The 23,283-nt window shown below is 29.1% G+C and overlaps 1 protein-coding gene across 2 annotated transcripts in view; it reads right to left on the bottom strand.

Annotated features, from left to right (window-relative positions):
* Positions 1-23,283, bottom strand: part of LOC113377246 (myocyte-specific enhancer factor 2) — a 345,797-nt gene that overhangs the window by 152,026 nt on the left and 170,488 nt on the right. For both annotated transcript variants that reach the window (XM_026617494.1, XM_026617493.1), the window contains exon 4: positions 1,416-1,458. The gene's annotated coding sequence lies outside the window, so the exon portion shown is untranslated. The remainder of the gene's footprint in view (positions 1-1,415; positions 1,459-23,283) is intronic.

The raw sequence follows: 23,283 nt of genomic DNA, 5'->3' as shown, positions 1-23,283 counted from the left end.
CCCTATATACTAAATACTCGATATGCCAGAGACAGCAAATCTCAAAAAACCCCTTTAAATACATTTATATTAGAATTTTATAAAGTTTAATCTCATGAAGTTGATTTAACTTGAGCGAAATCTTTGAACTGACAACGAGAAAAATATAATTTTTTATCAATCTATAATTTCGTGTAACCTTAACGTATTATTAACATTCCATAGCAAAATCAAATCAAATACTTGACATCTATGACAGTCGCAGATTTTCAAAATGTAACTTAAAATGCAAAATCGAAAATGAGCAGTATCGATAAACATAGTTTTTACAATAACATAAAGGCTAAAGTAAAGTGTTGACAACATGTCTAATCTATATATGTATGTATTTAATGTAAAATTCTCGTGTCATGATGTTCATCGCGATACTCCCCCGAACGTCTTGACGCATTTCTAAGAAAATTTGTGATTCAATATGATTGAAATCGACCGACTATTCATATTAATTACAACTCTAAATTTTCACCCACCTACCACGAAATCCTATATTAATATCTAAACCTTGAACTTCCAAATGCGACAATTCAATTTAAATGAAACCGGTTTGAAATTAGGCTGGCACTATCAATATGTCCCAGAAACAATTATATGTGGCATGCTTTACAGTGGCTAAACCATCGATATAATTTGTGTTAGCTACCCTCTTACTTCACTTACATACCACATATTTCTACATAAAAAATCAGTTAGTTGCACAAATGCCAGTAAGATGAATTTTTCCTTGGAAACATAATGCTATTTGTATTTCCAAGTAAAAACTCATGTCTACTATGCTACTTTACATCAGGTTGTCCGAAGCGGTTATCGAATCTTAAATTTCTGATTAGAAGCACTTATTTCTAACCACTAATATACGAGGGAGTCCTAGAGTACAAATATTCAAATCATTTAACCGATTATTTACGGACTGACAATACAGGTAAAATCTACGGAATTTAAAAATAAAAAAGTTCTCCACCTGCGCAAGTCCCAGGCTTATTACCATGTACGAAATAATAATAACAAAACAATCAAACTCGTATTGAAAGCGTCTTGCGCGACAATGAATGATATTGAACAATAATGTCTCGTACAGACCGAATACAAGGATAAATTAAAACTCGTTGCACATGGAAAAATACAAATGATGATACGATGTTATTATGATGAAGACATGTTACGAGGCGATACCGCACGAGACGGCTGACAGCACAAGGGCAAAAACGATAAACGGATAAACCAAAACGGTTTCTTTTTAAAAAATTTATATTTTATTTTTAATATTTGAAGCATGAATTGGGCTCGAAAGTTATATTTGTGATAAATTCAACATTTTTCAAATTTACCGTTTATGTTAATCATTAACAGTGAGGTACTTGAACATAAAAAAGACTTACCTTTTAATATGCTAATAACATCGGATCGGTGTGCGACGTCAACCTGAAACAAAAATAGAAGTTTTAAATATTATTTTCATTAATAAAATAAATCGTAGCAGATAAAGAAATGTAACTTCGAAAAAGTGATCAGATAATAAATATATATGTGCAGTTTCTAGGTTTTAGTAACACTATCAAATTGTAATAGATACTTTAAGTCCGAAAGCATGGTAGTAAAAGTCTGAAAAGTAAAATGAAGAAAGCGAGCTTTAAACAAGGTAGACAAAATAAGTAAATATATATATATATATATATATATATATATATATATATATATATTAGGGTGGTCCTTAAAATGGTCATTGTCGATTTTCCTTGCTCCCAGGGGCTCAAATGGTTTCAAATTGATAAAAAACAATTCTCTGAAAGTTTTAGCTTTTAATATTAACGTTTAGATAGAGCGCAATTCAATCAAAGTTTGTATGGAAAGAGCATGGAAAAAATTTTGAAAATTTAAAAAAAATGTGTTAGGTATAACTTAGCGACAACTGAATGAGTTTTATTCATTCATTAGTTCTCTAAATTACATCTAAAAAACATTTTTACAATTTTTGAAAAATTTTTCATGCTATTTCCATACAAAACTTTGATTGAATTGCGCTCTATCTAAACGTTAATATTAAGAGCTAAAACTTTCAGAGAATTGTTTTTTATCAATTTGGAACCATTTGAGCCCCTGGGAGCAAGGAAATTCGAAAATGACCATTTTAAGGACCACCCTAATATATATATATATATATATATATTAGGGTGGTCCTTAAAATAGTCATTTTCGAATTTCCTTGCTCCCAGGGGCTCAAATGGTTCCAAATTGATAAAAAACAATTCTCTGAAAGTTTTAGCTCTTAATATTAACGTTTAGATAGAGCGCAATTCAATCAAAGTTTGTATGGAAAGAGCATGGAAAAATTTTTGAAAATTAAAAAAAAATGTTTTAAGTATAACTTAGCGATAAATGAATGAGTTTTATTCATTCATTTGTTTGCTAAATTACATTTAAAAAACACTTTTAAAATTTTTGAAAAAAATTTTATGCTATTTCCATACAAAACTTTGATTGAATTGCGCTCTATCTAAACGTTAATATTAAGAGCTAAAATTTTCAGAGAATTGTTTTTTATCTATTTGGAACCATTTGAGCCCCTGGGAGCAAGGAAATTCAAAAATGACCATTTTAAGGACCACCCTAATATATATATATATATATATATATATATATATATATATATATATATATATATGGTGTCTCAGACCTTGACGTCAACCCATGATAGTATTGACCATAACTGTCTAGAAAAAAAATAGAAAGTCTCACGTTGTTTGATAATTACAAGCTTTCAAGCGCAACCTAGAGCTTTAGTAAAATTTTCGGTAATTGTAGTTAATTATTACTAATTTAGTTCATTTAAGCTTTGTAACCATAATCGTAAATAACATTTCTAGAACCACAATCAAAAACAATAACATAATTGCAAAAAATACTAGCCAAAATCACGTGAAAATCAATTTTCAAGTATTTTACCATTTCGCAATTCTGATTAAAATGGCCAACTTTTGATGAAACGTGTCAACACACTTTAAAACATTTTTCTTAAAAGATAGCCTCTCAAAGTCGTTCGATTTTAAAAAAATTTAATTTATAGTTCAACAAAAAGTCCCAATTCTTAAAAACTCGGAGCAATTGTGTTATTGTTTTTGATAGTAGTCCCAGAAATATATATATATATATATATATATATATATATATATATATAAATGTGTGACGTGTGCGAGTAGGCGCGACATTGCAGTCACATTATCATTGATATTTAATTCATAATGAGCGGCAAGCCGCACATCCCGGCACGCTCTCTCTGTTCGATGTTGAATATTTGATGGTGCCATGAATGGAATGGAAGCATCATTCATTCCACCCACTTCACGCATTCGCCACTACAATATTACGAGATCCTTTTTGCCGCTGCGCAAACGGATCCGTTGCCTTTGTGGCTTTCAAGGAAATTCTTATTCTTGGAAAATGCGAAAAGAACGGCAAAATCTTTAAAGAACAGAGCAGTTTATTCTTTGTTGCTACTAGCAGCACTAACGCATTATAAAATATTCTATTTTACTTGAGAAAGATTTACGATATTATACAATATTAATTTTATAATGATCAAACAAATACACACACACACACATATATATATATATATATATATATATATATATATATTTTAAGTAAATATAATATATACACAAAACTTTATTCATTGGTAGCCTTTTTGATCATAAAATGTGAATAATTAGTCTGCTGGTTAAATAAAATACATTTGATATTAACTTTATTCAATCGTTAATGTGTTCGAGTGTGGGTATATATCATATATATTCCAAACATTTTCCCTTTATTTAATATTATTAAATAAGTGCAGTTAACTCCACATTCAAACATATAACATCATCCGGAAATCTTTAACATCGTATCATTTTATCCAAATGTACAACAATTTAAATTAAACATCATCTTTTAATGGTCTGATATAGCCACTAACTCTTACACCTGGACCTTTGGCATTATACACAAAAAGTGTATAATTTTAACAGAGTTTGGCAGCATCTTGTTGAATGATGAACTTTTTTCATAATTCACATTAAAAACTATTCAGGCCATAACAAGTACAATGTAACAGTTCACATGTTATATTAATTTAAATTTTGACTAAAATATCGCTATTAAAATAGGTCAAAATGTAAAAAGTTTAGTGTAATAGTAGTGGTGTAGCTATACAGGGTGGCAAAATGCCACAAGCCCCCGAATTAACAGAGCTCCAGCCCAAAGAACTGCTTAAAAATAATTAATTTTATTTTAATTTGCTACAATTTCTTTACATTTTTTTAAAAAGTAAAGATTCTGTAGAAGTTGATCTTAATCGAGATCGAATATTTTACTTCACCGCGATTAAACTCACAGTGATAATTTGTTTTAAAAGTATTCTTATTTAAGAGAGGAGGTTTATCTATGGTAGTAGTAAGACATACATAACGTGTAATTGAAGACTCTGAAAAATATCGCAGTTTGAGTTTATTAAAAATAAACCGAAAACAATGTGAAGTTTTCTACTAGTTACGCCACTGTGTAATAGTACACAAAATGTTAAGATAATTATTTATAATAAATAACGCAAAAAATTAAATTACATGGAATTTAATTAAATGAGATTCAAAAGCATAACTTCTTTCAAACTTAAAATAAAATGTCTTTTAAACTGATACATTCAGTAAAATAATAAATCCCACGAATTTTAAGAATATATTAAGTTTTTAATATAGTTATTTTACCAATTGCAATTTTATTAATTTTAGCAATTGCAAAGTATTACTGCTTTGGTACAAAAATGCCACTGTCATTAAAAAGTGGCTAGTGTGCCAGTATTTTTATTAACTCGAGCCATCTATTGAAACAAATTTTGACATATTAACAAAAATATAAAACATATATCCATATAAATAGTAGTAATAGTAACAAAAATATAAAACATATAAACCCATAAATAGTAGTACCTACTGTTAAAAGCTTGAATAAACAGTTTAATGACCTAAATATAAATTAGAATTTATGCACTACATTTTTTAATTTTTCTTTACACTTCTCGATTCCGTTGCAGCTTATAAAACTTCCAAATAATGCGTAAAGACAATATTTTTCCTATTCGATGTAAATATTTACTGTCAATATTTATCCAGCCCACGTGTCGTCCATAATGAGCCGAAAAGCGATAATAATTAAGCTTAATTTATAATGACTGAATTCGGTGAGCTTCGGAACAAGAGCATTAATATTTAGTTCGTTAATCTATTTTTGCAGTCAGCCCATCCGAATGCGTTGATTGACTGTTTTACTCCATTGAGAATCGCACACAGCGAACGATACACTTATTCGAATACAGGGATGAATTTCATCTCTTGTAAACATAATTGTCGGAATTTCGATTAAAAATATACAAGTCAGGAGATGAATTTCTATGATTACTCAAAAGCATAATTTTGGAAAAATCATACTTAAATGTAACCCACGTACTCATTTTACAAATTTTCGACTTTACACGATTTTAAAAATATATTTTTAAAGAAATTTATTAATTGTGCATTTACACCTAATTATAAAGACTAAACAATAACTCGCATATATCTAAATAACATTTTCACAGTTTTACTGTCAAAATACAATACTAGAAAATGTGTATTACAGTAGATAAGATAGGCATTCCCCATTTTATGATCAAAACTAAATTTTATGTGTGTATGAGCTAGTGTGCATAAGCATAGTTTGTTTAGAACCACGAAAATAAAATTTTAAGTCTTATTTATCGCAATCAAGTTAAATAAATTTCTGATTTTAATTTTTATTCATAAAGAAAATCCAATATTTAAGAATTTTATACCTGTTTTATTATTGAAATAAATTAATATTTACACAATTTATTAAATGTGTTTGATATTAAATATGTTAATATTTATTTTTCATTCAATGTGTTTGTTATTCACCATAATAAAAACTGCAGAAAAAGCTTTTTAATAGTGATTTTTTAGCACAGTAATAATTATTAAATTAATTTTTCAAAATAAATTGTTCATTTTAAATTCTATTCAACAGGTGTTTTTATGTAACCTCGTGGGGTAAAGGTAAAAATGACTAAGTGAACCTTTATCCTGGCAAAGGTGAAAACACTAAGGAATAGTAATTGAAAATGTATTTACAGTTTTAAAAAATAATTTTACAAAAAATAAATTATATTATCAGCTATTACAGCTCTGCTAATAAATATTTCTGATGAAATACCAGCTCAAGTTCATATAAAGTATTGTCTTTGTCAAAAATGTACCTATTAAATTTATTCTTTGCATTGGTTTAGAGTTGTTACTATTATTTTATGAAATTCCTTCAAAATTAAAAATAAGCCAATTAAAATGTTTGCCCTCTGAATGTCCCATTTTACCCCGCCTAGGGGATAAAAAGTGACAGATAAATAAAGAAAAAAACATAACACAATAGTTATTTGTTGGATATGTATAATGTGTTATGATGTAATTCATTTGGTTTAGATAGTATATTTCCTTAAAGTCAAATTGGACTTTTATGCCCCATCCTACTTTATAATACTTTTAATCGTTATTATCCATGAAACACCGATACTTTAACCATTACATTTAGCCAAAACTTTAACAATTGTATTCTGTGTGGCTAAAATCGGGTACTTCAACTTAATTACTACGATTTTTTTAAATACTGCCATTTTTTTTCAATTTATGAATAATGAATTTCTACAAAAAAAATAAAAACTCATTAAAAACTTAAATAAACGGACTTGAATAAAAACGTTATATCTGATCAAATTGTGAATTAAAGCTATTTTTGAACCAACATATCATCTTATAATTTATTTTCATAAACTCGGTCCAGGAGTTTTAGAGAAGTTCAATGACAAACACACACATAAATAATACAAACGAACTACAGTTTTAATTAAATTTCAATATAAAAAAAATCGAAATAAATATTACATCAAATCTATGTAAGCAAATAATCGTTCGTAACCAGTCCGGGCCACGGCCTTAGCCACTCACACGGGGGCGAGTCAGTTTCGCGCGTGGCTCGTCGTTGTGTAACACGTTCGCGGAGTTGCAATGCAAATCTGCTCTAATGGTCAGGAAGTGCCATACCGTGTTCTAGAATAATTAAAGCGGAGTATCCTGCCCCCTTTTGCGCCGCTACGGTGTGATATAGAGCGACGTAACGCGATTATCATTGATTTGTAGTGCTCACAGGACAGGTAACGTTTTCACGAATCGATTTGTTTTCGAAACGCTCAAATTAACGATCCGACATAGATAAAACTTTGCGACAAGTCAAAGCATTGATTTAAGAGCGAGATCATTCAGAACGTGGGGTTTTATGTGCACACTATCGTGATGATGAACATGATCTTAAGCATTCCGGGTAAAAAACTGCACCAAGCGTACATCAAGTTAGGGCTATACTGAAATAATATATAATGTACATTAATAAAATGAAATCTTTTGTGAGCAATAAAGATAATAAACAAAAAGATTAGAAAAATGTGATAAAAATTCCATAATATGTTAAGTTTACATATAATGAGTTTAAATGCAATATGGTAGGGCGGAGCACAAATGTCCAATTGAGCAATTATATTGTAAAAGCCAAATTATTTATAACGCAACAAATAATGTATATCAAAAAACAACTATCTGACTATATTCAGTTAAAATCCCAGCTAATTCATAATTATAGTCATGTGTTTTTTTTTTTGCTGTTTGTCATCTAGTCCTTTTACTCCATATGCCGAAGAATATGGGATGACCAGGGGCGAAATAGGTCCAATGTCATATTTTTAATTTAAAAAAAGAAAATAATAGCTACATTATATGTATAACCAATACAAAATATAAATTTTATGGATACTTTTTTACAGAAATAACACTAATATCTGCCAATGAGATTTTATACATTGATCTGGTATTTGGTCAGAAATATTCATCAGCAATGCTGGAATAATTGTTGACTTAATTTATATCTCGTAAAAATGTTTTTTTTTAACTTAATTTACTTTTTTAATGCAATTTTCTAAAACGAAACTACAACTTTGCCCGGATTCAAATGATCCTTATTATTCAGAACACATGTAAGCTTTTATAGAGATTTAATTGATAAAAAAATAAAAAATTGTTACGCTTTATACATCTTATACAACATTGAATAACGTCCACTAAAAATTATAGTCAGATATTATGAACTAAATAACAAAGCTCAAAACGCAAAAAACTACTAACAAATAAAAATACTTTGTTTACTTGATTTTGGGACAAACTTTGACAATAGTGGTGGACCATTTTACCCGCTAACATTTATGCCTCACTCTACCCTATGTCGAATGTTTACGAGATTACTCTTGAATAAAATAATCATATAATTCGCATATAAATTTTATTTACTAATAATTTATGTTTTCGCATTTGAAACTTTCAAAACAATAAATCTCGTTTAAGTATTTTAAGCTTTTTGTAAATTTCAAACTCCTCAAATATTCAAGGAAACATATACTGCTATATGTCTATTTCACTAGAGTCATGTTGAATACAAAAGGATTACGAGCAATCTATTTTTGTATTTTTTGCAGATTCATTAATATGTAAAATGATATTGATATTGAAAAGCTAATAGACTTAGTATCAAAAGCTCAACATAGTGAGCTTTGAATATTCACTTAAAAATAATACACTATATTTCAAATATTAATTGCTCACGTTGTTATAAATCGTTTTGTCGAAAAAAATATGTTTGTTGATGAGGCATTCAACACATGAAAATATATTTTAAAATAACATGAATTCTATCCGATGGATTTTACAAGGACAGAAAGATTAAAATGAAAAATTGAAAAAAATAAAAATTGTTAGAATTTAGTACAAAGGATGTTTTCCATAAGTATTTTACATTTAAGTAAAATATAATTTAAGAACCTGAGATAGTAATATATCAATGTGTATATTAATGTATGCATCTACATATGTGTATGTCATATGTAAAAATATTTCAAAGCAGTTACATCAAATATTTCTTAAAAAATTTTGAACATCTTTATTGACAGACATTTCGCCATAGTATTTTATCTTATCCTTGGTAAAAATATAATAATTGTACAAAATTTCATTCGTAACAGACACAAGTATATGGTCCTTCAAAGTGAAATAGTATTACCTGATACTGTATTTAATAAGTGATTTAGTTGTGCTAGATAAGAATTTTAGTACATTTATTAGTGCTATTGCGTCGGTTACACATGCAAATTTGTAAATTAATTATTAAATTTGTTAACAGTTCATTATAAATATAAAATTATTATAAGTAGATTAATTATTGATTTTATTAATTCAATAATTAATTTTTATTATGATTTTTATTCTTTTTGGTCTTGAATGATTTTATTGCCGTGAAGATTTTTTACATATAAGGTAGATTAGAGCAGGGCCTAAAGATCCACGGATAAAAAAGTCCACAACCGATATCTCAAAAACAAGTAAAGTTGGGAATTTTTTAACAATATAGGCTATATATATTTTAACAATATCAAACATCAAAACGATATTTTTGGGAAAAATTTTTTTCTTAATTTTCGAAATTTGTTTTTGTTTGAATATCGAAAATAATTCGGCTTTTAATTTTAATTTTAGCTAAAATTCCGAAGCTCACTTATATACTTGAAATATCACTTATAATATATTTGAAAACATTCAGTATTTTTCGAATATTTCATTACGGTACGGAAAGTTCTTGCAATTTTCCTTAAGGCACGATGCCATACACTACTAATTTATTATTATTAATACCCTGTTCGAAGGTAGTGCCATGGATAGAAAGCTCTCTTTTTAGAAAGTAGAACGCTAAAAAGGTATAACAAGCCATAATCTTGATTTTTACGAAGCTGCTAATCAGAAGATAAACGGCAATCTTTGAAAATCCATAACAAATATATTTTCATTCGTTGTTAGTTTTTTTGGTTGTAAGACCTGTTGTTTCGTTTACGAGGCCTTAATATAATTTTTAGGTGTTTAATTGTTTCATAAGAATCCTTGTTATTTTTAAGACAGCTTCAACAGTTTTATTATATAAGCTTTACAAAAAGCTTACATGCGGATGGAAAAAAATGACCAACTGAATCTTTACCTTGGCAAAGGTAAAAACAATAAAAAATAGTAAAATAAGTTAAAAAAGCTATTTTACAAGTTATAAATTAAATAAATAGTAATTCCAACTATGTTGATGAATATTTCTGACAAAATAGCAAATCGAGGTTATATACGGCGTTATCTTTGAAAAAAAAGTGCTCTCAAATAATTTATTTCGCATTGGTTGAATGATTTTGCAATTATTTCCTGAAATTCATTTAAAATTAAAAATAAGTTATAGTGTCTAATTGTCCGATTGCTGTCCTTTTTACGCAGCCTATAGAGTAAAGATGACAACTTTTAGAAAAAAGCTAAAAAAACACATTTCTATAATTTAGGAGTTAACTGAGAATTTTACCAAACATAGTTGGATAGTTATTTGTTAAGTGTTGCAATGTAGTGTAGACAGTATAATTACTGAAAGAACAAATCGGACATTTGTGCTCCAGCCTACTCTGTATAGAGTATAGAGCAGAGAACAGCTATCTCAAAAACAAGTAAACTGTGGTATTTTTTAATAATTAATTATTGAAAGCCAAATTAGGCATTAAATATTGAATATATAAATATACTGAATACTATAATCTACACAAACTTGAATACAAATTCATATTAAATCACATTGAGTTAAGTATTTACCATAAATGTATATTAATAATTAACGAACTGCGCCAATCATTTAAATAATAATTTGAATCAATTATTACTTGAATGAAAATCGACATTGCGCTCGCTATTAATGTTTTTGTTAAAACTATCCTGGCTATGATAATAAACTGGCACACTAAAATGCAATGAAATAATTAAATTACTCGATGACGTGCAATTCACGCTTTCCGACATTTCAAATCGAAAATTAACTTCGACCGCAACGCAACCCACGCCATTCGTGCGGGTCGGTCGCACGCGCCGATGTGTGGATTTCATTTAGCGCCGGTCAATTACGTTTGTCAAAATATATTTAAACTTTAACAGGATCAACTTTATCAAAAGTGCTTTGAGTAATGCACACTTGTACCCATTGTTTTATATATCGTTTTGACGGACGGTTGTTGATTGTACAAAAGTTAAAAGCTCACGTTATATATGAATTAATACGAATCTTGAATTTATGTAATAAAACTTTAACGTTTACTATTGCGTGTACATTGAGAAGCTACATACATACATCAATAATTCGAGATATTACCAACTATAATTTTTAGTGAATGTACAATTTGATTTATAGTGTGTTTTAATAATTCAAAGTTCCTATAACATTTCGACAACCCATACCCCGGAACGTAAAAGAATTTATAAATATAAAATTAAATAAATATTTTATCGTGATGGAAACTTAGGAAAAAAGGATTTAGTCCAAAAATAAAATCATAAAATTAAGAATCTCCGAGAGTTTATGCGGAACAAAAAAAAAATGATTGCGTTAGCAATTATGGGACCATTTTCGGGTTTTATTTTTCTCGAAATTTTTCAATAAAAAAATTATCAAGTATTATACCATTTTATAATCTGTTAATTGAAAGTTACACTGAAGTAATTTTTTTTATAAAGGGAGGCATTTAAAATCGACTGATTTAAAAAAATTTAAATTCATGATTCAAAAAAAACGTCTTAAATCTTGGAAACTTGGGCTAATTTTGGTGTTTTATTTACTGTGGGCCTAAGAAATGTTATTCATGATTACGATTCAAATGTTTAAATGAACAAAAATATTAAAAGTGAACCACAATAACTGAAAAATGTTCATAATTTACCCAAAGATCTACGTTGCACTTAAAGCACGTAATTTCGTAACAACGTGAGATAATTTTCCTTTCTACTTTTTTCAGGACCTTTTTTCCTTTCTACATTTTTCGGTTTTTATTTTATTACTCGTTTTTTACTAGTTATTCCAACTAAATTAGATCAAGATTATATATAGTGTAAAAACGTAACCATAAAATTTATTTATTTGCATTAGTTGAATAATGTAGCTATTATTTCGTAAAAGCCCTATTAAAATAAAACAATGGATCTGCTTGCTTCCTAGCCGTCCGATTTTATCCCGTCCACGGGGTATTTTTAAAAATACATTTCTACAATGATGAATTAGCTGGAAGTTTTTTTGAACATAGTTCGAATTTCACAATGTAATTGTTCAAAATCAAATTGGACCTTTGTGCCCCATTTTTTTTTTCATATGTGTAATCCAGCGTAATAAATATTCGAGAAAGGTATCTTTTACAAGAAACTTCTATGAAATCATTATATTCGAATAACGTAACATAGTAAATATTAAGAAGTTGTCTATACTATTTTATGCACAGTAAGGCATTTGCCAATTAACCAGAAACAAAACGAATTTTAGCATATTACTTATTCGAATATCCCTACATAATTCTTGGTTCTTTCAACTCAAATTAGAAAACAACTGACAACAAGAAATAATAAAACTCATTAAATTGTTTTGATTTATCAGCGCAGCAAAAACAAAAACAAATTCGTATCGTGAGCGCGATTAACGTCATTGTGCAATGCTCTTTTCCGGTTCGCCTTCCGGCGCTAATTCCGCCGCGTTGAATGGAACTAAAATTGAAGAGACGCTCACAGAAATATACATGAGGCTAAAATAAAATACGAATATTATTTCTGGGTCCTGGCCCCCGGCCCCTGACCGCGCTATCGGTTGCGGGAAGCCGTCGTAAGCGGTCTCTGAATGAATCCTGCGCCGTAGACCGAGCGGGCAAAATATAGACGACGGATATTATTATCCAAATGTTCACTCACTCACAACAGGTAGTAAATCATCAGTAAATTATAATTAGAATATCGACTCCGCGGCTTAACAATAGTCCTCGCGACCTACGACAACGCAACGCGAGGCGGCCGCCGTGCGTTATTTCCGAATTTTGTGTATAATTAAGATACGGCCATCACCCATCAGCCATGCAACGGAACCGTCTGTTAGGCAGTTATCAAGATAATACACATCGCCATAAAATATGGTTAATAGAAAATTTGTAATGCTTTTCATTTAGTATCAATTATTGTTTAAGATTATTTATATTATAATTTCCAAAGGAGTTATTTTGATACAAATATTAAAAAAAGTAAGTGTGTATAGTTAGTTTACTCATATGTAAAGTTCACGTTTTCACTAAAACAGTTGAACCTCGCAAATTTTTTATTATTTCTTCATTCCGGCGGCAAAATTTGTACTAATTCTGCAATTAACGAGTGGAACGGGTTACAATTCGGGCTTCGAAATTTTTGAAAATAGTGCACCAGTTTTCAAAAAAACGTCGTTTTTCCAATTTTCTACTCAAACGATTTAGCACGTTCTGAAACGACAAAAAACAAACTCAGCAAATGGCTTTCTCTTGTAAAAACAATCTTATCACGTAAGTTAAAATTTTAAATTATGTAAGAAAAATCGTAAAACTATCAATATTATATACAGTTGTAATATATCTTAGTTGTAAAATATCTTTGTAATAATGCGCTCATAAAATTTATATTATAATGACCAACGCAAAATATAAATTTCAAGGGTACATTTTTACAGAGATAACACTGCATGAAGCATTGATTTGGTTTCGTCAGAAAAATTTATCAGCAGGGTTGGAATAACTATTTATTTATTTCTTGTAATACTGCTTTTTCTAACATAATTTACTTTTTAGTTTACTATTTTTGATCGTGTCCTTTTTACCCCATTCACGTGTAAGCTATTATAGAGGTCTAACATCTATACACCCGTTTTTTATAAATTATATAGAAAATCTGTTGAATACAACTTAAAATTAACAACATGTCTTATAAAACAAATAAATAAAAAAAATTATTAGGGTCTGGCAAACCAAATAACAATGCTGACAACCAAAAAAAAAATACAACGAAAGAAAATGCCTTTGTTATGGATTTTCAAACATTGCCGATAGCAACGTCGTAAGAATTAACGTGATGGCTAGTTATACAATTTTTCCCAGTACTTGCAAATATTGTTGTTAATTTTTTTTGAACTTTTTCTTATTTCTAATATGTCATCAGTAAAACTCTTTACCCGCGGACCTTGAAGCCCCGCTCTATCCTATTTTAATTTCTTAATATTCATTCGTTAACGTTAAGTAAAAAATGTATTACTACCGATACATTATAATATAGTTAGTTAATATATACAGTTACAAAATCTCTATTCTAAAGAACCTAACCCTTATCATCCTTAAAATATGTATTCATGACTATTTATTTTTCATTAAAAATCAACTCGAATATCAATATCTGTATAAGTGTATCAACAAAAAGTATTGAGCAAATATGTGTATCAAAAATACATCAAATCACAGTTTCTTTTACATGATACGAGTTTCGAGATTATAAGGGACTCGGGGAAGGTCCTACACGAATATGGTATGTTGCCAGGTACAATATTGATTTGGAAGGCATTATAAACATATATCCATTCTCTGTTATATTAATAACGGGCGAAAGCGGATTAAAATCTGAATCACATGGAAAGAATATACAGAGAATTTTCGTATTATTATGATAAATATGCGTGATATTTAGCAAACATAATAATGTATCAAGTTGCGTAGGATAAAAACATATAGACGATACACGTTTCATGAAGATACCCCGGAAGAATAAATATTATTAATGTGAAGACAGACTTTTTAAACATAGTGCTAGATTGAATGTTTTTCATTCATCGTTTGGTTGTAGAAAGAAATTTAGGATTGACTTATTAAAAAATAAAAAATACACGAATATAACATTCAAGTAAAGACTTAATTCGGATACAAGATTTCCTACATATTGAAGACAAGAGCAACAAAGATAATATTTTATCAAAATTGATACTGCTCTAAGAATAACCCCAACATTGTCAAAAATATCTCGAATAACTCGCGGACTATGTTGACAGGGACAGGTATGTCGGGTCAGTAATTGAAATATCTTAGGTCTTTTTATCTTTTTCGTCACAAACATAAAAATAATATTTCTAAATATAATACAAATGTATCATTGCAAATTGTTGCTATATTGAAGTATTAGAAAGCAAGGCAAAAACGTACGTCTTTACATTTACATAATGTTACTTAAAAAAATTTCAACATTCTTAACATTACTGGCAAGAAATATGAACACGAAGAGTAATTAATCTGACAATTTTGTATAATTCGGACAATTTTCAATCCTCACCTAAATATTTCGCAATCGTTTCCTATTTTTGTTATAGTGAAATACGGACATAACGACATGGTGTTTCATTTTAATGATATTATAATCAAGCTCAATCATTTTTACTTATCTTAAATTCATTGACAACCAGTAAATTAAATCTTTTAATTAAGTAGGAACTATAATAACATAACTATTAAGAAAAAATGCATCAACTACAAAAACCATTTTGTCCATATAAGGTAATGATATACAGAGATATCAATAAATCGGTTGACCCATTTTAGGTCATCAACACAAAGCTATGCATCGTAACCAACTGGAAAAGAGATCTTTATAATAAATGCAAGTCTCATCTTTTTACCTGTGGATCCTTTAATCCATTTTTAGAAGTAGTTGAGAGTAAAAGTTAAAAGACAATCACCTTTTACAGCTTTCAATTTTATTTTTTCTGCAATAAAGTTGAACAAAATAAAGTTGAACAAAATCACTAGTATTGCAGTATCAGATGTTGATCGTCATTGTCAGTACTTGTCGCAGTAATAATTTCAAATGTATGAAATTATTACTGCGACAAGTACTGACAATGACGATCAACATCTGATATGATCGTGATGATGAGCTTTCTTAAAGTTATACAGCCGCGGAAACGTTACTAAAACCAGCCAATTTTCAAATAAGACCACTGTGTCCATTTTGTCCTTAAATCCCCTACTGGTTAAAATTGTTAAAAGTATGCTAGTTGATATTAGGATTTGCACGATCGAAATATATTCATGTTTTCAATCAGCATAAATAAAGCATCATCATAAGTTATTCTTTATGTATTACATAATATCTTAAAAGTTAAAATTTAAAAAAAATAGGAAAAAGGTTTATATAATGGAAAGAAAATGAATGCAATTGATTATTAAGCGTCTGATTTAATAAAAGATTTGACTTTTTAAAATTTGTTCTTGTTAAAGCTTGTTAATATATATATATATATATATATATATATATATATATATACATATATATATACATATATATATATATATATATATATATATATATATATATATATATATATGTATATTCTCATTCGTCATATTAAAAACTGTCGCAAACTAAAATGCATATATGCCAGTGATTGATTTGAGTGATTGAGATTGATAATCTACATCTAGCAGGTTTTGCATATATAGGAAATTAGTATACCCACATGAAATATATGACAAAATTTGATTAATCCGATCGAAATGAGATATCAGACATCACAATATATTAGTGACCTCGTGCGCATCGTAAATATACATTGAGCAAGTAGATGATACAAATATTCTTGGTAAATGTATTAAGTCAAATACTAAATTGGTAAAACACAATGAAATGATGTAATATATTAAGAAAAAATATGCCATGATATTTTATAATAAGAATATAAAAAACCCTAGTTTTTTGGCGACTTATTCGCAAAGTGAGATTAAGTTTTTAGAGATCTACAGCTTTTTAAATATTTATTAACTTCCCGTAGGGTGAGTTATTGTAATGGGCCAAAAATCGAAATTGAAAATTTTTACATTTCTCGACGTTTTGAAGGTTTCTGAACATTTTGGCATACCTCAGAAAAAATGAATGTGTGTGTGTATGTATGTATGTATGGATACAATTTTTCGCCCACGTTTTCGGGCGCACGGATCAATGGATTTGAATGGTTCAAAAAACATTCGATTCCTATTGATAGGGAGATGTGCTGATTAGTTTTTGGCAAAGGCAAGTCCAGCAGTTACGGAGATAAAAAGCAAAGAGTGCAGAAAATGGTTATTAGTTTTTGGCAAAGGCAGACCCAGCCATTTCGAAGATACGGAGCTAAAAGTGCAAAAAATGGCAGTTTTTGAGAGAACTAAGCGATAGATTTAAATGATTCAAAGAACTTTCTGCTTGTCTTAACAAAATAATTGATTTAAAAAAAAAATTTTGTATATCGAAAATAATTCAGATTTTATTTTTAATTCTGACTAAAGCTCTAATATACTTTAAACAAATAATTTCAACTTTGCAATTCAGTTTATATAATTCTTATAAATATTAGGCAATGTTACAATATTTATAATAATCTATTTGAAAACATTCAGTATTCCTCGAACATTTCGTTACGGTACGGAAAGTTCCAGCAATTTGCCTTAAGGCACGATGCCATACACCCCGCTAGTTTATTATGTATGTTTCATAAGAATCTATCCCTTGTATCAGAATATTAACTACTTTTAATAAAGTTATTTAATTTGAAGTTTGAACAACAGCTGTTAAAATTAAAAAAAATATTTATTTAACTATATAATAAATTTGATAATAATTGTATTCTTAATCTTATTGATCCTTGCATTCAAAACTATTATTTAACTTTGCATAAACAGCTGTGTTTATAATAATTTTCTGTTACTTGTCCGATGTACAAGAAAATCTGTTATTAGCATAATGTTTTAACTCATTTTTACACCCAATATTTGCTTGCAATCACTGCTTCAGTTCAATCATACAAAAATACAATCATTATTCAAGGACAATAATAAATAGAATATTCATGTAATATCATCATTGAAAAGCACTCGATGTAAATCGAAAAGGTCCTGGTATATAAAAAGGCAGATGAGATTGAGAATCCGCAGCTGCAATACACGTGCAGCACGTGACCCACGGTTTACAAGGAATCCCCACTCGGCCCGGATCGCTACGCCCGCCGCCCAGCACGCCCTCGGACATCGCTCATGGGCTGTCCGAAGCACATCAAGCGAACTTGTTAAACGATAGCTAACGGGATAGTTACACGTGCACTATTTCATTAAAAATAAATTAGTTTGATATAAATAACAATTTTTATCATACTCAGCAAAATTTGTTCAAAACATATAGGTACTGTGGTTATAATATGCTAATTACAGTACTAATACTACTAATACTATCCCGGATAGATTTATAAAAATTAGTACAATCCATAAGCACAATTATGTTTCAAAACTAGTGGTGTATTGCATCATGTCTTGAGGCAAATTACTGGAACTTCCCGTACCGTAACAAAATGTTCGAGGAATATATAATGTTTTCAGATAGATTATTATAAATGCTGTAATAATGTCGAATATTTGTAAGAAAAATATAAACTGAATTGCAAAGTTGAAATTATTTATTTAAAGTACATTAGAGCTGTAGTCAGAGTTAAAATTAAAATCTGAGTTATTGTCGATATACAAAAAAAACTAAAAAATTTTTTAAATTTGAAATATTTTTTTTCTCAAAAGCAATTATTTTGTTAAAACAAGCAGAAAGTTCTTTGAATCATTCAAATCAAATCAAATCATTTCAAATCGCTTAGTTGTCTCAAAAACTATCATTTTTTGCACATTTAGCTCTATCTTCGAAATGGCTGGACCTGTCTTTGCCAAAAACTCAATGCCAATCACCTCTTCTCCCAATCATTGCAAATTGAATGTTTTTCGGATCATTCAAATCGGATACTCCGTTCTCTCAAAAACTCGATTTGTATTTTTTGCACTATTTTCTCCGTATCAACGTAACGGCTGGACCTGCTTTTGCCAAAAACTAATCAGCACATCTCCCTATCAATAGAAATCGATATCAATAGAAATAGTTGATCCGTACGCCCGTAAACATGGGCAAAAAAAATGCGGACATATAAAATACACATCCATTTTTTCTCATAAGGTATGCCAAAATGTTCAGAAACCTTCAAAGCGTGTAGATATGCAAAAATTTTCATTGATAAGCAAGGTAATCTATAATTAATCTAAATATGTATGATAATAATATACGACAAACCATAAAACAATTTCAGTTGCATATTTGGTAAGTTTCTACCTCCACATCTAATACATGCATTTGTTTGCTACAATTGAGATACGGAATTCTATGAAAACTAAGCCAAAGGGTCTTTCCCATGTCCAGAAGATGTTTTTGAAAATGTTTTGAAAATTTCTCAAACAGGCGATATTCAGCTGATAGTTCAGATTTATATGCTGCAGACTTCTTTTTATGGGGGCATTTCAAGCTCCGGTTGAATTAAACTCTTAATAAGAGAAGAATCAGTAATCTTCTAGTCCATATGCCAAATATCGAAAGATTATCGTAATTATTTCGAAGCACAACTGATGTTAATAATTTAAATAATAGGAGAAAAACGGAAAAAATGTACTGCAGTTTGCAGGTGCTTACTACTTCTAAAAACAGATCAAAGAATCCACTGGTAAAAAGAAGAGACTTACATTTATTACAAAGACTTATTTTCATGTTCTGGGCCCGGCGAAGGTTGGTTACAATGTATAATTTGTTCCCTTTAGGTTCATGCTTAATGTGCTGATGACTCAAAAAGGAACAAACCATTCATTTAAGAACTGTCTTAAAACTTTGTATCTCAGTATGTCCTTACCTCGTATATCATTCTGTTCGTACTATATGGAAAAAATAATTTTTGTAATAGGCATTTTTCTTTAATAAATATGTTATTATAGTTCATACATAATTAATAGATTGTTACTGGTGATCAAAAAAACAAATATAAGTAGAAAAGATTGAGGCTGATTAGATTAACAATAAATAAATAAATGTTATTAAAAAACAAAACACCATGTCGTTTGCTCGATAGTTCTCCTTATAAGTAAAAAAGTAGAAAAAGTAAAATTCAGTAAAATTCATTAAAAAGTATAGTGAATATTCACGATAAGACTTTGAAAATATAAAATATATCTTTAAGACAATACAATTTTGAAGACCTGAACTAACAAATCGATACGATCACATATATCTTATATAGAACGATCATATATAAAACTTTCTGTAGAATTCTTTGATTTAATTAAGAGATACCAAAAATATTTTTTTAAAGAATCTTTGACTTAATTAAGGGATCAGATAGTTCGTAGAATAAATGATAGCCAACTTTTTTTTTGTTATAATTTATTTTTGTTAATCAAGACTTTAATGTCTTATTTACAAAATTGATGTGTGCAAAAAAAAGAAAAAAGAAATTCATATCGTGCAAATAAATAAACTGATGCATCAATGAATTCAGTACGATTATAACGATTATATATTTTGGTGTTTGTGAGCGGACATGCGTCCGAAATGCGGCTAATACCCAATAAAAATTCAACCCATTTACTACGAATGTCGTCCATGGACAACATCCACATAACGTGCTATGCGTACGGATGATGTACATGTTGTGTTTGCGTTTTTTTTTTCAAGATTTACTGTATCACTATGAGTTAATCTATTGAGAATTCTAGTCTTTTAATGTAATTTCTGGTTTATTAGAGCGTAATTTTTAATTTTTTTACACATTTTTATTTATAACGATAGAAATATCTCAAACTATATCGTTGTGCTTGTCCGTTTAGTAATGCATCTGAGAGGTACGCTGATCCTGTATAGCAGCGACACTCATACGGAAAAAGCTCTCGTAGCGAAATGGTTAAGACATATTATCGCATATGGCGTAGTCACATTCTATCTTTTCTATAGAGTCAAATGTTTAGGTAAATGCAACGATATGCCGAATGAATAGAAAAACTTAAGACTATAAAGAATATTAAACGATAAGAGATTAGTTGGAATAAATAAATTGATGAATAATACTATAGCAAAACACATATTAATTGTAATCATTATTAATTTTAATGTACGAGTGTGTAGTAGTGTTAAAGAATCAATAATGTCAATGAATATTAAATATCAATTCTCAAAATGTATTAACTTCAAATTGCACATTGATACATATTTTAAATAATACATTATTGAACGGAAAAAAGTAACCTAAGACACGATGAAACTTATTGTTTTATCCCTAAACCGATCAAAAGCAAATATCCAGTGCTGCAAGGGCAAAGGTTTCCCATGCCCCACGTTTTCGGCACCGAGTATATCTACCTGCCCGACAGCGGACCGCTACCAGGCACTACCTCACTAATCCACCAGGATGAAAGGCACACGACGCCGGTAACGCGGCCCACGCATTGTACCGTAAAAGCGCGCGCTTCCCACCGAACGACGGCGAACTTGTCTCATACCACTTGCACGCTGTTTTGACAGACACATACTCGGAATAAAAGTGTAACTCTTCATATACCTATTACATTGCTCTCAGAACCAATCTAATGTTGACAAGAAATAGAATCGATTGAAATAGATACTTACAAAAATTCGCGGTATTTACAGTTTCGTTAACCCCTCAGCACACATGTTTTTTAATCAATTTGGGTACAAAATGAAACTTTTCTTTTTGGAAAGAATTATCATTTATGAAATTAACTAACATTTAAACTAATTTGTGCAAAAAACATTTTATTAATGTTGTAATTACGTATGTAGTATTTTAAAACAAGATACTACGAAGAGTCCACGAGGTAATTTTAAGACATAGAGTCCTAAGTCACTCTCAATATAATATTCCGTGGCATTATAAATACTTGGAAAATTTTACTTCTTTATTAACCATGTTCTATACAAAGCTGAAGGGTTAACTTTCAATAGTTTTTATTGCTAATAATACATGCTTCAATTCTTCTTATGACAAACTTCACTAAATTATTAAAATATTATTCCAACAAAATATATTATTATATTATAAATATAGTTGCATTATGACTTAATAAGACAAGTTGCATCCTGGTGTCTAAAAGTTAATGAGATTATCCAAAAAATTTAAACTTTTATGAATTACGAAAAGCAATTTCATCAGCCTTAACCAAAAATTAACTGAACATATTTACAAACAGATATCTTTTAAATAAACTTAAATATTTATAAACTGGATTACGATTTTCTGAAAATGTGTAAATTACAAATGTTTCTTAAAAGAGTAATTAACATAATTCGTTAATGAAATTCAATTCAATAATATTAAAATTTTTGCTGCTTTTTTAAAGAAGTTAAAAATGTAAAATATTTGTTCATTATACACACATTATGTTTTTATTTTTTATGCCAAACAAACATGAATGATCTTAACCACTGGAAACCATAAAGTTAGCAGATAATTATAAATAGTACCAAATTTTCTGACAAAAGCATAAACATGTCCTTAAGAAAGTTAATAAATAAAGTTATAATATAACAAGATTGGTATCATACCTAATACTAATATAACGGCATTCTCAGAGAAAAATTGCAATTAATAGCTTTGCTATTTATACGCACTATATTCAATTAGTACTAGGATCTCCTGAAATAGAAGCGTTCAAATTGAATTGGTCAGTTTTCAGGAGTTTTGTTGACGTCATTTTGTGTAGCGGGAAAGCGAAGCTTGTTACGTTAGTTTATTTGACAATGGAACAGTGGCGGATTTTCAGATATTTCGGTAGTTTATAAATATAATATATATCGTGGTCGTGCGTTCGCTAAGTGACAAAACGGATTATGCTTCGAACAAATAATCCAAAATATTAATATGATGCAATGTAATAATTACTTTATATATAAGAGAAATGAGGAGACAGGAACTAAGTGCCGTTCATACTTACCCTAGAACAATAACATGTTTAAAATTTTTATTCTTTTATGAAACAAATATCGACAAACTTGCACTTTTTGTCAAAAATTATTTTTTCTTTATCAACTTTTCTAATGACGCTAATAAAAAATTTGATCGCAATGTTTTATATACTTTTCATTCCATTTTTCAATTTTTTATAAAAAAAATGACATTTTTCGTTTTTGATTTCTAAACAATTTAGTCGTTATTTCTGTTCATTGCTTGTGATTTTATTTAACTATATTATGATGTATAGTCATGGTTACGAATACCTGCTTTTGGATTTTAACACACACACTTCATAAATATTGATTTCCTTTTTACTCGTGTTGATTTGATTTATACCTGTTTATAAAGAAAATTTTATTTGAAAACATCTGAATAATCTCTGGCTTTTGTAAACTG

This window comes from Ctenocephalides felis, unplaced genomic scaffold, assembly GCF_003426905.1.
Source record: "Ctenocephalides felis isolate EL2017-DRISC unplaced genomic scaffold, ASM342690v1 CF-g0.4_SCAFFOLD_01886, whole genome shotgun sequence".
NCBI classification, from domain to species: domain Eukaryota; kingdom Metazoa; phylum Arthropoda; class Insecta; order Siphonaptera; family Pulicidae; genus Ctenocephalides; species Ctenocephalides felis.
Note: the sequence above shows the minus strand (reverse complement) of the source record. Positions and strands in the feature narration are given on the sequence as shown.